Genomic DNA, 16,423 nt, shown 5'->3' on the forward strand with positions numbered 1-16,423 from the left:
ACTGCACGCCGGACTCATTGTCATTGAAGCCTAGTTCAGGGGCTACTGAGGGAGTCCAGGATAAGGGGGTGTCCGGACAGCCGGACTGTGTGCAACGTCCGGACTATTGAAGCGTGAAGATACAAGACTCAAGACTTCGGCCCGTGTCCGGATGGGACTCTCCTTTGCGTGGAAGGCAAGCTTGGCGATCCGGATATTATATTTCCTTCCTTGTGACCGACTCCATGTAAACCCTAGCCCTCTCCGGTGTCTATATAAACCAGAGAGGTTGGTCCTTAGAAGACCGATCACAATTACAATCATACCATCATAGGCTAGCTCTTAGGGTTTAGCCTCTACGATCTCGTGGTAGATCTACTCTTGTACTACCCATATCATCAAAATTAATCAAGCAGGAAGTAGGGTTTTACCTCCATCGAGAGGGCCCGAACCTGGGTAAACATCTGTGTCCCTTGCTTCCTGTTACCATCAGCCTTGACGCACAGATCGGGACCCCCTACCCGAGATCCGCCGGTTTTGATACCGACAGGAGGCGCACCAGCCACTCAGGGGCTCGTCCCTTCCCACTCTTGGCCCATGCAAGCCTACAGGGCTGGTGTCCCCTCCCGGTGGACCCCCGGAACCCTTCTGGTGGTCCCGGTACATTACCGGTGAAGCCCCAAATACTTCCGGTGGCCAAAACCTCACTTCCTATATATTATTCTTTACCTCCGAACCATTCCGAAACTCCTCGTGACGTCCGGGATCTCTTTCGGGAGTCCGAACAACATTCGGTAACCACATACAAGCTTTCCCTATAACCCTAGCATCATCGTACCTTAAGTGTGTAGACCCTACGGGTTCGGGATTCATGCAGACATGACCGAGACAGCTCTCCGGCCAATAACCAACAGCGGGATCTGGATACCCATGTTGGCTCCCACATGTTCCCTGATGATCTTATCAGATGAACCACGATGTCGAGGATTCAATCAATCCCATATAAAATTCCCTTTGTCAATCGGTACGTTACTTGCCCGAGATTCGATTGTCGGTATCCCTATACCTCATTCAATCTCGTTACTGGCAAGTCACTTTACTCGTTCCGTAATGCATGATCCCGTGACCAACTACTTAGTCACATTGAGCTCATTATGATGAGCATTACCGAGTGGGCCCAGAGATACCTCTCTGTCATACGGAGTGACAAATCCCAGTCTCGATTCGTGCCAACCCAACAGACACTTTCGGAGATACCTGTAGTGTACCTTTATAGCCACCCAGTTACGTTGTGACGTTTGGTACACCCAAAGCATTCCTACGGTATCTGGGAGTTACACAATCTCATGGTCTAAGGAAATGATACTTGACATTAGAAAAGCTTTAGCAAACGAACTACACGATCTTGTGCTATGCTTAGGATTGGGTCTTGTCCATCACATCATTCTCCTAATGATGTGATCCTGTTATCAATGACATCCAATGTCCATGGTCAGGGAACCATGACCATCTATTGATCAATGAGCTAATCAACTAGAGGCTTACTAGGGACATGTTGTGGTCTATGTATTCACACATGTATTACGGTTTTCGGTCAATACAATTATAGCATGAATGATAGACGATTATCATGAACAAGGAAAAATAATAATAACCATTTTATTATTGCCTCTAGGGCATATTTCCAACAGATTATATCAATCTTGGAACCACTTCCAACACACATCATCACTTCACCCTTAACTAGTCTCTGTTCATTCTGCAACTCCCGTTTCGAGTTACTAATATTTAGCAACTGAACTAGTATCAAATACCGAGGGGTTGCTATAAACACTAGTAAAGTATACATCACTAACATGTATATCAAATATACCTTTGTTCATTTTGCCATCCACTACAAAAAATACACTTCCGTGATGACACGTGTTTGTCACAGTAGGTCGCGTTTTCTGTCATGCATGTACATTCATGACGATTTTATGATAGAATCAAGATAGTCATACCTGTGTTGTCGTAGAAGTGTTGCATGACATTACTAAAATTATCATCACGGAAGTGTCCACTTCCATGACGATAAATCGCGCGTAACAGAAGTGCTTTCGTCAAGGGAAACTGACACGTGGCATCCACCGTAACGGAATGCCGTTAAGCTATCGGGTCGGGTTTTGGATCCGATAACCCGTTAACAGCCCCGATCAATGGGGATTTTCCTCGTGTAATATCATCATTGGCTGGAGGAAACACGTGTCGGCTCATCGCTGGGACAGATGTCATCCACTCATTGGACAGAAGGCGCCTATGACACGTCAACACGTGGCACAGCCCAACAGAGGCCCATTCCTATGAAAAGGCCGGCCCGTTTGACTTGGTCAAAAGGTGGCGGGCCGGCCCATGGAAAGCCTGTTAACGGCATGTTTGCATATAGCCCATTTACAGCCCGCTAACCCAAGACCCGTTACGCCCTATTTGAATTAGGCCCAGTAGCGTCATCTAGGCCATCCAATATGATTCCAGCGCGTTTTTACTTCTGGCCCATGTATGGCCCATGATGTCTTTCGGTCCATATGAGGCCCTATGTAACTCTTGGCCTATTAACGGCCCGTGGTGAAACTGGCCCGTAATGAACAGTGATCACTTTACACCCATTAACGACCCGTGGTGAAACTAGCCCGTAAAGAACAGTGTATCACTTTATACCCATTAACGGCTCGTTATTCCGTTGGGCCGTTTCCAGCCCATGTTATCTTTCGGCCTTCTCAGAGCCCATTTATTCTTGGGCTCATTTCCAGCATTCGTTTACTTACGGCCCCTTACTGTCATTTTCTGCTAGTGGGTCAAATTCAGCCCGTGGATACAGTCGGCCCGTTTGTGGTCCGTTAATATGTTGGGCCGTTTTCATAGCGTCATCAAATACGGCCTATTAACGATGGCCCGTTATGGTCGGCCCATGAACGGACGATTCCAACTCTAGCCCGTTTACGGCCAGAATGCGGTCTGTTTGGCCCATGTTTGGCCAATCGATCATACGGCCCGTATAAGGCCCATTTGTTGGGAATATAACTATTTGTGTAAGCCGCCCAGGAGGGGCCGGGTTACGCAAAGAGTATTCATCAGAGAGAAGCCAAGACCAAGCATGAAGATGGTGGTTCAATAAAGGGCTTAAGGCCCACGGGCGGCTTAAGGCCCGTGGTAGTAAACCGCCATGATGGCATGACTTGTAACGTAAGGTAGATTTAACTGGTCACTGAGCCAGACTCTGTTTATAAGCCGGCCGGGACTCTGTAAGCCACAGGGCGTCAACCCGTGTATATAAGGGGACGACCTGCTGGCGGCTTAGGGCAAGAAACAACTCATCGAGAGCCGGGCATAGCGTATCTCGCTCCCTGGTCATCAAAACATCAATACCAACCCAACTAGACGTAGGCCGTACCTTCACCGTAAGGGGCCGAACTAGTATAAACCCTCTCGTGTCCCTTGTCCCAATTTAACCCCTTCAAGCTTCCTAGTTGCGATGGCTCCACAACTAAGTCCTTTCACGAGGACATCTGACGTGACTATTCCACGACAGTTGGTGCCCACCTTGGGGCTAGCGCATGGAGGATTTGAGTTCTTGAAGGGCAACTTCGAAGGGCTCAAGGGATACGTAGTGGGCCGGATGACCAAGAGTCGTCGCGGCAAGATCTACATCGACGACGAAGGCTGGGGCCCCGACGCCAGCTCAATTGAGTATGGATACCGGCTCCCCTTCGGCGGAATCCACGTTTTCATAGGCCGGATTGGTGAGCCGGGCCCTGAGCTGGACAACTGCACCGACCTCGTCGAGATGGCTCAGCGTGCGGGGAAGACCCGGGCTTAACCTGTCTTAAGGCGTGCCTTCGTGGGCTGCGTCCACGGAGAGGAATTTTCTGGATCTGAAGATGGGGGTGAGACGGCCGTCCTTTCAGACGGTGATTCGTCCGCCGGCTCAACAGATTCGTTGTATCAGGTACAAGACGGAGCGCTCGGGGGCTATTCCGATGGCATCAGTATTCCGGACCCCGATGAGCCGCCAAGATGGGCCAGAATCTTCATGGTTGGAACTCAGCCCGGTTCAAACTCTACAGCAGCCGCAGCGATCACGTCTGGATTAGGAGCAGCTGGGGCAGGCGGCCCCATGCGCCCACCGGCTCAGGTGCTGATGGATCTCATGGACAAGCTTACGACCCTGTTAACCACCACGGTTATTCCTGCAAACAAAGATGAGCATGATGCAGTGGTAGCACAAGTGCGTGAGGAGATAGCTCAGGCCAAGGAGGCCTTGGCAGCTGAGGATACTAGACTAGCCACAGAGTGGGCGGCTCTCGACGCCCGGGCACAGCGCTTGCAGTCAGAAGCTTACCAGCTCACGATGAGCTTAAACGCATCCAATGAGGTAATGAGGAGGAGACATTAGAAAACACAGTCCCGTTTACCTCCGAATTACAACCCCCGGGTTCTCTTTGCTACACCCGGAGCCGGCCCTAGTAACCCACCAGAGGCCGATCAGTTTATGACAGCCGGAATAGGAGGACCGGCTCAGCCTCGGGATATGGTGCCGCCTCACGTGAGCATGCCACCGCCGCATTATGCGCCGATTCCACCGGGTCACTTTTCCAACCCCATGGAGAACTAGATCGCAGCTTCAGCTCGTTTAGCGGCTCTTCCTATGGAAGGTGATGACCCGGCGGCAGTGGAAACCCGGAGGGTTAGAGAGCTCCTCCAGACAGCCCTGGCTCAGCAGGAGACCTATTCTTACAGCCGGGACATGATTCATTCAACTCCCCCGCCCTGGGTAGCACCACCTCGCCAGAACCGGAGCCCGAGTTACAGCAGACGCATGGAGTCGGAAGCTTTGTCAAGCAATGCTCAACGCCGTAACCAGCCCGGGGGCTATAATCCAATGCAGGATTGAATACGTCAGGAGAATGAGCAGGCGGCTCAGGCGGCGGCTCAAGACTTTCCAGAGTATCCAACAACTTCCATTGAGGCGGGAGTAGCCACTAGAACCGGTGGTGTCCCTTGTCTGATTCCAGCTTTGCGGAATGTGCGGTTGCCCAAAGACTTCAAGGGCCTCGAAAGGTGCCAAATTATACGGCCGACTTGCATCCCGGAGCCTGAATTGAGAGTTATGAGATGGCCATGGAGCTGTTGGAAGTTAGTGATGCAGCGATGGCTAAATATTTCACCATGATGTTAGATGGAACAGCCCGGTCGTGGCTGAAAGGCTTGCCACCCAATTCCATTAGTTCATGGGGCGAGTTAAAGGCCCGGTTCATCCAGAACTCCAAGGACACCTGTAAGCAATCTATGTCGATTGTGGACTTGACAGATTGCAAGCAAGAGGAAGGTGAATCCACCACCCATTGGGTACGCCGAGTCAAGGAGATAATTCATTCCTCCGATAAGATGGATGCCGGCTCTGCAGTTCTTATGCTGGAGAAAAAGTACCGCTTTGAGCCGCTGAGGCAGAAACTGGGGCGCCTTAAACGTGACCTCACGGATATGGGTACGCTGATGGCGGCTTTAGTCAAATATGCCGATCCTGATAGTACCAAGGATCACATGTCTGACAATGACAAGACAGGGAAGGGAAAAAGGAATGGCAATGGAAAGGGTCAGCAGCATAACCTGGGGAATCAAGGAGGCAATAAGCGTAAGACGGACGGTAATCTGGAGTTTGTGGCCAATGCCAACGCACGGGGTAACAATCCGAGACGTAAGGGTAAACCGCCTCGATCCGGCGGGTCAGGCCCATCTTTGGAGCAGCTACTCAATGAGCCCTGCCCGAGACATGGCACCAGGGAGCGGCCCGCCACACATCTGTGGAAGGATTGCGCGATCATGAAGGCCTTTAAAAATTCCAACACCTTCGACGGCGGTCATGGATCTGGTGGCGGCTCAGGGGCCGGCGGTTTTCATGGCCCGGGCGGTGGCTCAAATTCCAGTTTTCAGGGGCATCCGGGTGGTAACAATAGGCAGCAATCTGGTCAAGGTGGACAGCAGCAGCAGCAGTTAGGCTATCAAAGCCATCTGAAGCAGTTGAGTGGTGGACAGTATCACGTGTTTACCACTAGTTTGTGCAGACATGACCAGAAGGTTCATAAGAGGGCTGTGAATTCCATTGAGCCGGCAGTTCCTCGTTATTTGAGGTGGTCAGAGCAGCCTATTATGTGGAGCAGAGAGGATCACCCTCCACGGGTCGATAATCCGGGTCAGTTGGCCCTGGTGGTGGCACCCCAGGTTGGTGGATATAAATTCACTAAGGTACTCATGGACGGCGGGAGCAGCATCAATATCCTCTACTACGAGACCTTCCGGCGCATGGGGTGGTTCAACACTGTTTTCCATGGAGTGGTTCCGGGTAAATCGGCTTATCCAGTTGGCAAGATTGAGCTAGAGGTGGCCTTTGGAGATGAACACGATTCCAGTGTCACAACCCTAGAATTCTACCTTGTAATTAGTTGCATCAGTGAGTTGCATCCATGCATCATGTTTATTTTCCTTTTAAATGTGAATTGGGGAAATTGGAAAGCCTCAGAGATCATTTCTAAAAATTATCAACATTAAAAATTGCTTCAAATAAGTCCAAGAAAATGCTCCTGTTTTCCTCTGAGAATATTGGCAAGAATTAAATTTCAAACCAATATTTTTGGAATCTCAGAAATATTTATTTTGGGCATTTGAGTTAATCTAATAATTATTTGCATTGGATTATATTTGTTATATATTAAATATACATCCAATAATTCTGGAACTGTTTATGTGGTTCTGGATATTTCATATCTAACCCCATAATTATTTTCAAAAGCTACAAAAATGATTTGGTCTTAGAACTAAATTAAAACAGACAGAAGAAATAGAAAACAGAAATAAAACAGAGACAGAAATTTACCTAACCTCACCTGCCGCCCAGCTTCTGTGTAGCCCAACCAGCCCAACACTGTTGGTCCAGCCCACCTCCTCCCCTTGTCTTCTTCCAGCTCGCGCCAGAAGGACACCGGGCGTGTGCCCCGTGCGCGGCGCCACGCGCCCCGGCCACCTCCTGCCTGGCTGCCTGCGTCCCCGATGCCCTGGACGCCTCCATGCGTCGCCATGCAACCCCCGACCTCTCTCTCACTCTCTCCCGTGCTTCCCCCCTCCTCTGCTCTCTCCCTACGACGCCACCGAACGCGCCGCCGCCGCCGACGTGCACCACCGCGGCCACAGCCACTCCCCCGCTCCCTCTCCGTCCCAAGCGTCTCCGCCTCGCCATCTTCGTCCTCTCCACCGAGCCACGCGGCGCCAGAAGCTCTGCTGCGCCACCACCACCGTTGTTTCCCTCGTCGGCCACCGAAGATCGTCGTTGTCGATTCGCCGCCTCGAGCGCCTCCCCGAGCCCATGGAGCTGCTCTTCGACCTCCCTGTGAGCTCTTGTTGCTTCCCCCTCGCTCTCCCCCTCCGTTCCCGTCCCCTAGCCCCGTTTTCCGGTCGAGCCCGAGAGCTCCTCGCTGCCGGCCATGTCGCCGTCGTGGCTACGGCCGTGCAAGCACGCGTCCGAGCGCACCACCGCATTCAGTGCGTCCTCAGGAGCCTAACGCACGCACTCCTCGCCCTGTCGTGCACCGTAGCCCTCTTTTCCTCTCCGCCCGAACTCCGGCGCCGCCGCGGGCTCCACCCCGGCGAGCTCCGGCCACCCCGCGCCATCCCGTGTGCCTTCCTGGATGAGCGTGAGCAAGGGCAACCCTCTGGTGCCCTTGGCTTGGCCCAACACCACCCATAGCGCCACTCCGGCGAGCTCCCGCCGCGGTTTTGGTCATCGCCGGCCGAACTCCGGCGAAATTGACGTGTCCGGCTTAATTAGCCACTAACCACCCTGTTTAGTTTAACACTAGACACTAACATGTGGGCCCCGAGCATAATTAGGTTAGTCTAATTTTCTGTTAAGATTAGTACTAATACGTGCGGACCCCACGTGTCAGCTTTGACTTTGGTCAAGTCAACATTGACCGGTCCCACCTGTCATCCACCCAAACCAGCCCGAGACACTGACGTATGGGTCCCACGGGTCAGGTTTGACCTGGCCGGCCCAGTTGACCAGCTGACGTCACAATGACACAGTGCTGACGCATTAATTCAATTACTGGAATTATTCTTTTACAGGAAATTCCAGAAAATAGTATAAACTTCTAAAAATCATAGAAATTCAACCGTAGCTCCAAATGAAATAAGTTATATATGAAAAATGATCAGAAAAATCCAATCTATTCATCTGCACTGGTTTCATGCATGTTTAAGCAACTTAACCTTGCTGTTCTTATCAAAACATGATAATGCACTTTATGAATTCATAGTTTGAGTTTGAATTTGAATCTTTGGTTCAAATAAGCTCAAACCTTTCTGTTCTTAGCTGCATTAGCCCAAATCACAGCATATTGCCATGTCATGATCATGCATCATATTGTGCATTTCATTGATTGTGTTTCTTCTTTGTTTGTCGGTGATTGTTCCCTCTCGATAGACGTGTACCGACGATGTGATCGATGACACCAATGAAGAAATATACTATCTTCAGAAGTGCCAGGCAAGCAAAACCCCCTTGTTCATTCTGATACAATCCCACCCTCTCGCTCCTGCTCTCTTTTACTGCATTAGGACAATAACGTTTCAACTGTTATGTGCTGCGGTAGCTGAACCCCTTTATCCTTTGCATGACCTGTCATTGCCACAGTAAATAGATGAAACCCACTAGCATGAGTAGGAGTTGTTTGAGCCCTGATGTGCCTACTCATTCATGCTTGTTTGTCATGCCTGCTACTACTTAGAGTTGAGTCAGGTCTGATTCATCGGAGATGAATCGGAGGTGTGTGAACATGTCCTACTGTTGAGAGCTAAGTGTGTGAACACGATTTGGTAAAGGTAGCGGTGAGAGGCCATGTAGGAGTACATGGTGGGTTGTCTCATTGCAGCCGTCCTCAGGAACTGAGTTCTGTGTTTGTGATCCATGAACAACTACTACCACTCATTGGGATCCTTAATTGACCCTCTTGGCTTCTTAATCACCCTTGTTCTCTGTCCAGGAGTTGCAACTAGTTTCTGGTGTTTGTAGGTAGTGCTAGTAGTCTACCAAGTGGCACCCGGTACAGGTGGGCTTGGGACAGACTAGGTGCAGTGGCACGGTGTACCAAGTGGCACCCGGATGGTGGGCTTGGGAACCCTGCTCACATCGTTTGGGGCCGTGAGCGACACCCAGGCCGGATCTCCTTGCGGATGGAACCCGAATAGGTGATAAACCTGGACGAGAGACTTGAGTGTCTAGGTAGGCCGTGGCCGACTCCCTCGCCCGGCTTCTGCTTGAAGGTTGCCGAGATACATGACGTGTACAGGGCGATAAGTGGCGAGAGCGTGTGTGAAGAAGTACACCCCTGCAGGGTTATCATTATATATTCGAATAGTCGGATTCCTCGGATATGGAAACTTGGACCCCTTGCATAGTTCATAGACAAGTGAAAGTGGATACTCTAAAATATGCAAGATAAGCGTGAGTGCTATGGATGGCGTTCTTGTAGGGAGACGGGAGCGGATCCATAGTGGTGTATTGATATGGTGAATATGTGGACTCGTGTGCGCCACCTCAAAAGAGTTACTTGCAGTCGTAGTTCAGGATAGCCACCGAGTCAAAGCTGGCTTGCTGCAGTTAAACCCCACCATCCCCTTTGTTGATAATGATGCATATGTAGTTAGTTCTGATGTAAGTCTTGCTGGGTACATTTGTACTCACGTTTGCCTATTTTATGTTTTTGCAGAGAGACTTCAGTCTCGCTAGTAGTTCCAGCTAGTAGTTGCAGAGAGACTTCGACGTTTAGCTTGTTACCTCAGCTACGATCTTGTGCCCTCAGCAGGATCTGGTAGATAGTCAGGCTTCTAAGCCTTTTTCATTTGTAGATGTCTGTACTCAGACATGTTAAGCTTCCGCATGTGCTTTGATTTGTATGCTCTGAATGTTGGGTCATGATACCCCTGTTTGTAATATCTCGCTCCTCGGAGCCTAATGAATACATACTTGAGTCGTAGAGTCATGTTGTGATGCCATGTTGTATTTGCACATATCGAGCATATTGTGTGTATGTTATTGAAATGCTTGGTATGTGTGGGATCTGACTATCTAGTTGTTCATCCTTAGTAGCCTCTCTTACCGGGAAATGTCTCCTAGTGTTTCCACTGAGCCATGGTAGCTTGCTACTGCTCCGGAACACTTAGGCTGGCCGGCATGTGTCCTTCTTCGTTCCTGTGTCTGTCCCTTCGGGGAAATGTCACGCGATGAATACCGGAGTCCTGTTAGCCCGCTACAGCCCGGTTCACCGGAGTCCTGTTAGCCCAGTGCTACAGCCTGGATTCACTCGCTGATGACCGACATGTTCGATGCTGGGTCATGGATGCATGTCCCTGTAAGTTTGTGCCACTTTGGGTTTACGACTAGCCATGTCAGCCCGGGCTCCTTATCATATGGATGCTAGCGACACTATCATATACGTGTGGCAAAAGGCGCAAACGGTCCCGGGCAAAGGTAAGGCGACACCCGCGGGAATACCGTGCGTGAGGCCGCAAAGTGATATGAGGTATTACATGCTAGATCGATGTGGCATTGAGTCGGGGTCCTGACATCCAGTGCTGAGAAGTTGACGTTTGAGGTGGTCAAAATCAGGAGCCCATATCACGCTCTGTTTGGGCGGCCAGCTTACGCTAAGTTCATGGCTCGGCCGTGTTATGTTTATTTGTAGCTCAAGATGCCGGGTCACAAGGGCACCATCACTGTACATGGCAGTCGCAAAGTAGCACTGGAGTGTGAAGAAGGTGACGTGGCTTATGCTGAGTCGTCCTGCACAGCAGAAGAGCTCAAATTTTATCAAGATAACGTTGACCCAGCGGATATGACGTCCCTGAAGAAGCCAACTACAGAGCATGACCCGGCGTTGAAATTTAAGTCGGCAGCTGAGACAAAGCTTGTTGATTTTACCCCGGGTGATTCTTCTAAACAGTTCAGCATCAGCAGCAACTTGGATCCCAAATAGGAAAGCACGCTCATCGAGTTCATCCGTGAGAACCGGGACATCTTTGCATGGAAACCTTCTGACATGCCGGGTGTACCGAGGGAACTCGCTGAGCACACTCTCAACATTGATCCAAAGTATAAGCCGGTCAGGCAGTTTCTTCGGCGTTTTAACGAAGAGCGACGGAAGGCTATTGGAGAAGAAGTCGTCTGGCTCTTAGCGGCCGGGTTTATCATTGAAGTTTTTCACCCAGAGTGGTTGGCTAACCCGGTGCTTGTCTTCAAGAAGAACGGCACCTGGCGGATGTGTGTGGACTACACGGACTTAAACAAGGCTAGTCCGGCTGATCCCTTTCCTCTTCCCCGTATTGATCAAATCATTGATGCTACGACGGGTTGTGAACGTTTGAGTTTTTTGGATGCGTACTCCGGTTATCATCAGATTAAGATGGCAGTTAAGGACCAGGAGAAAACGGCTTTCATCACTCCGTTTGGAGCCTTCTGCTATGTATCTATGCCATTTGGTCTCAAAAGTGCCCAGGCAACTTATCAGCGGTGTGCGCAGAACTGTTTGCACGACCAAATTGGGCGTAATGTTCATGCCTATGTGGATGACATTGTGGTCAAGTCCAGAGAAAAGGAGACCTTGATATTTGACTTAAAGAAGACCTTTGATAATCTCTGGGTTTACAAGATGATGCTTAACCCGGCCAAGTGTGTGTTTGGCATTCCTGCGGGCAAGCTATTGGGTTTTCTGGTGTCCAACAGAGGCATCGAAGCTAACCCGGAGAAGATTAAGGCGGTTACCTCCCTGGCTAAACCAGTGTGCATCAATGATGTTCAGCGATTGGCGGGTCGCGTTGCCGCCTTAAGTCGATTCATAAGTCGGCTCGGTGAGAAAGCCCTCCCATTGTATCAGATGTGAAGAAAACTGATACGTTTGTCTGGAGTGAGGCCGCTGATGCTGCTTTTGAAGACTTAAAGAGACAATTGTCTGAGCCGCCGGTTCTCGCGACTCCGATTGACAAAGAGCCTTTGCTGTTATATGTGGCTGCCAATTCACGAGCCGTCAGCGTTGCCATCGTGGTGGAGCGTAAGGAAGCCGGTAAGGAGCATCCGGTTCAACGACCGATTTACTACATCAGTGAGGTGCTCATTGAATCCAAGCAAAGGTACCCGCATTGGCAGAAGCTTGTTTACGGGGCGTTCATGGCCAACCAGAAGTTGAAGCAGTACTTTCAAAGCCACCCTATAACTGTGGTGAATTCTGCCCCTTTGGGAGACATCATTCAGAACAGGGAGGCCACAGGACGAGTCGCCAAGTGGGCTATTGAGCTTGGGCCTCATGGCTTGAAATACATGCCTCGGACGGCTATTATGTCTCAGGCCTTGGTGGACTTCATCAATGATTGGACAGAGTTGCAGGCCCTTGAGGAGAAGCCGGATAACACATACTAGACTATTCACTTTGACGGGTCCAGGCAGCTAGAAGGCTCGGGGGATGGAGTGGTGTTAACTTCCCCTCGAGGTGAAAAATTTTGTTATGTACTCCGGCTTATGTTTCCATGTACTAACAATGCAGCTGAATATGAGGCATTACTCCATGGTCTCCGGATGGCTAAGGAGATGAACTTAAGCCGGGTACGATGCTTGGGCGACTCAGATCTGGTGGCTCAACAAGTGTCAGGCAAGTGGGATTCCAAGGACCCCCTCATGGCGGCTTATCGTCGTGAGGTAGATGATGTGGCTGGTCACTTCACGGGTTATCAAGTGGAGCACATCGATCGAAGGAAGAATGAGGCGGCTGATGCTTTAAGCCGGTTGGGCTCCCAACGTAAGCCGGTGCCGCCCAATACCTTTCTCGATGTGTTACATAACCCTTCTGTCAAGGTGCCTACCGAGGAAGAATTAGCAGTGCCAGACCCGGAGGCACTGCTGGTGTCGGCTCTTCATGTTATCCCGGATTGGACGGTGCCTTAATTGGCTTATATGACCCGGGGTGAATTGCCGGAGGATGAGACATTGGCGAGACAAATAGTCAGGCGCTCCAAATCCATGATGATTGTTAACGGCGAGTTACATCACCTCAGCGTCACGGGGGCGTTTCAACATTGTGTGTCACCTACAGAAGGCCAAGAAATACTCCGTGAGATCCATGAAGGAGATTGTGGCCATCATGCCGGGTCAAAATCCCACGTAGCCAAGGCTTTTCGTCATGGTTTCTATTGGTTGACGGCTCATGCTGATGCGAAGGATCTGGTCAGTAAATGTGATGGGTGTCAAAAGTTCTCACGATGAGCTCATGTGCCGGCTCAAGAATTGAGGATGATCCCAATCACTTGGCCGTTTGCAGTATGGGGGCTTGACATGGTCGGACCTTTCAAAAGGTCTAAAGACAAAAGACACATCTACTAGTGGCAGTGGACAAGTTTACCAAGTGGGTTGAGGTAGAGCCAGTCAGTAAGTGTGATGCAGCCACGGCAGTTCAGTTCATGAAAAAGGTGATCTTTCGTTTTGGTTTTCCACATAGCATCATAACTGATAATGGCACTAATCTCTCTAAGGGTGCCATGGAAGGTTCCGTCAAAGAGAACATATCCGGCTTGATGTTTCGACCGTTGCTCATCCTCAATCCAATGGTCAAGTAGAGAGAGCTAATCAAGAGATCCTGAAAGGTATCAAACCCTGGCTCTTGGTCCCTTTACAGTGGACTCCGGGTTGTTGGGTGGAGGAGTTGCCCTCCGTGTTATGGAGCATCAACACTACGCCTAATAGATCTACGGGATACACACCTTTCTTCATGGTTTATGGAGCAGAGGCGGTCCTGCCAAGTGACATCCGGCATGATTCACCCCGTGTGGCGGCTTACATTGAGGCGGATAACGAAAAGGCTCGTCGGGATGCACTTGACTTGTTGGACGAGGAGCGAGACTTGGCAATCGCCCGCTCGGTGATTTACCAGCAAGACCTGCGCCGCTATCACAGCCGTCGGGTTAAGAGCAGAACCTTTCAGGAAGGTGACTTGGTGCTCCGGCTCATCCAGGATCAGTCTGACATGCACAAGCTATCCCCGCCTTGGGAAGGGCCCTTTGTGGTCAGCAAGAATCTGCACAACGGGTCATATTATCTCATCGATATTTGAGAGCACAAGGACTCACTTAAATCGGAGGAGGAGACTCGCCGGCCATGGAACATAGCTCATCTCCGGCCTTACTATACTAGAGTTACCAGTTTTTAAGATACCTTTTATGATGTACATATTATATAAAGCAATAAAGCAGGACCTCTGTCCTTTTTTCCCATAAATAATGTTTCATGTCTTCTTTATCAGGTGATGGAGACTGCCAACAGGGGAGGATCATATCTGAATCTGGCTTTCCCTTTGGTCCGGCTTATGATCATATCTGAATCTAGCCATGGTCACTTGGGGGCTTCCTGGTCAAACATATGTCGTATTCGAACCAAAGAGAACATAGCTGTCGATACCCACTTGATCGGCATACTGCCAAACCCACTTGGGGGCTTCTTGATCATATCTGAATCACAGCTTAACCCCTTTGGGTCTGACATGGATCGTATTCGAATCAGCGTCATTAAACAACTCTTATGTTCACTTGGGGGCTTCCTGTTCAAACATAGGTCGTATTCGAACCAAAGAGAACATAGCTATCGATACCCACTTGATCGGCATCACCAAAACCACTGGGGGCTATATGATCGTATCCGAATCTTAGCTTAACCCCTTTGGAACGGTTCTCTGATCGTATTCGAATCAGGAGCCTGTGAACATTGCTTATAAGTATGATTACTTTAACTATCATTGAAACCTCCTTGAGGAGATGGTTTTTGATCCTTCCGGTTTTATATTGATTACCTCAGGTTCTAAAAAGTGCCAGGTAAAAACTTATATGAGCTGGAGAGGTTATTAGAAGGGTCGCAGGTATGCTGTTATATTTTAACTATTCATAAACCGGCTTATACATGTGGTTTTTGATCATGTCCGGGTTATCAATATTCTATAACCCTCTGGTGCAGTGAACCGCCCAGGAAACCTTGCCTGTTTTTATGTGCAGGATAAAGCAGAGAAAGTTAAAATATCAAGGAAACACATGATTAACATAAGCCAGAGGAATTTAGTGATGGCGGCTTAACAAAAGCAATAAGTACCATAAAGCATGACAGGCATTAAGGAGTTTTCTCTATCCTATTACAAGACTCCCCGAGTCTAAACAAGTGAAGCATAGTTTTTTGCAAAAGTAATAACCCGGCTGGCGACTCATTCCTCCGGCTGGCTTGATGACTCCGGGTTATCCTTCCCCGCCTCTCCTTCGGTTGTTTTGTCCTGGAAGGTGGACGAGGCCCAGTCAATGCCGCTCAAAGCTTCAAATTCAGCTTCATCATCTATTAAACTGGCCAGGTCCACTTCAGGGGCAAAGGTATGCTTATGCGTTGGAGGGATCAGGCTGACTTGGTCATATGGGGCATTTGGGATTCTCTGGTTCTCGCTATCGTAACCCGGCGAATACTTAGTGAGATCAGTATCATTCCCAATGAGAGTCGCCAGGGGACGTACGACTTTAACACAGGTAGTGAAGTCTTGTTCGCCAAAAGCAGTGTCGTCCTCCTTAAGGCTTGGATATCCAAGAGAGAGATCGGCAAGGTCAAGTTCCGGCACCCATGCTCTTGCCCGACTTAATGCAGCCACGGCTCCGGCTCTTGTAGATGCCCGCCTTAAGTCCTGAATTCGTTAAGGTAGCACTGAAAGATGCCTCAACACATCTTGTAGGAGCCGAGGAGTGGTATTTGATAAGGCCACAATGGCCAACGCATGCTGTGACCCGGAGTACAACTGCTCTACTAAGGTATATACCGCCTTAAGCTTGATCAGCATATTTTCCTTTAGATTGGTACTCCTGGAGCCTGTATGTTCACAAGTATCAGTAAGCTGGAGGTAACTATTACGATAACTCTTGAAAGATTACAATATTAACGAGCAACTTACCGAAGATGGCTGAGACCATTTGGGATATCTGCCGTTTTAAGTCAGACAGCTCATTTGTTGCCTCGGCAAGAGATGCCTCTGCTGTTTCAGCCCGAGTCACCAGTGAAGCCCTCTCATCAACCCAACTTTTCTTCTCCGATTCAAATTTTTTCTTCAGCTTATCTTGTTCAGAGACACTGAATTCAAACTTGGAGTTGGCTTTCTGAGCTTCGAGCTCTTGGGTCTTCAACTGGCTCTTCAGATCAGCAATCTCCGCCTCAAATTGACTTATGGTGGCCTGCATCGACATCAGGTTATGGTAAGAATCATGGTAAGATTACATTCAAGTCCCAAACACTTTACAAGTAAATATACTTGGCACTTGGGGGCTAATGTATGCTTAAAGAATTTTTTAAACT

The sequence above is a fragment of the Triticum aestivum genome, chromosome 2B (assembly GCF_018294505.1).
Source record: "Triticum aestivum cultivar Chinese Spring chromosome 2B, IWGSC CS RefSeq v2.1, whole genome shotgun sequence".
In the NCBI taxonomy this organism is placed as follows: domain Eukaryota; kingdom Viridiplantae; phylum Streptophyta; class Magnoliopsida; order Poales; family Poaceae; genus Triticum; species Triticum aestivum.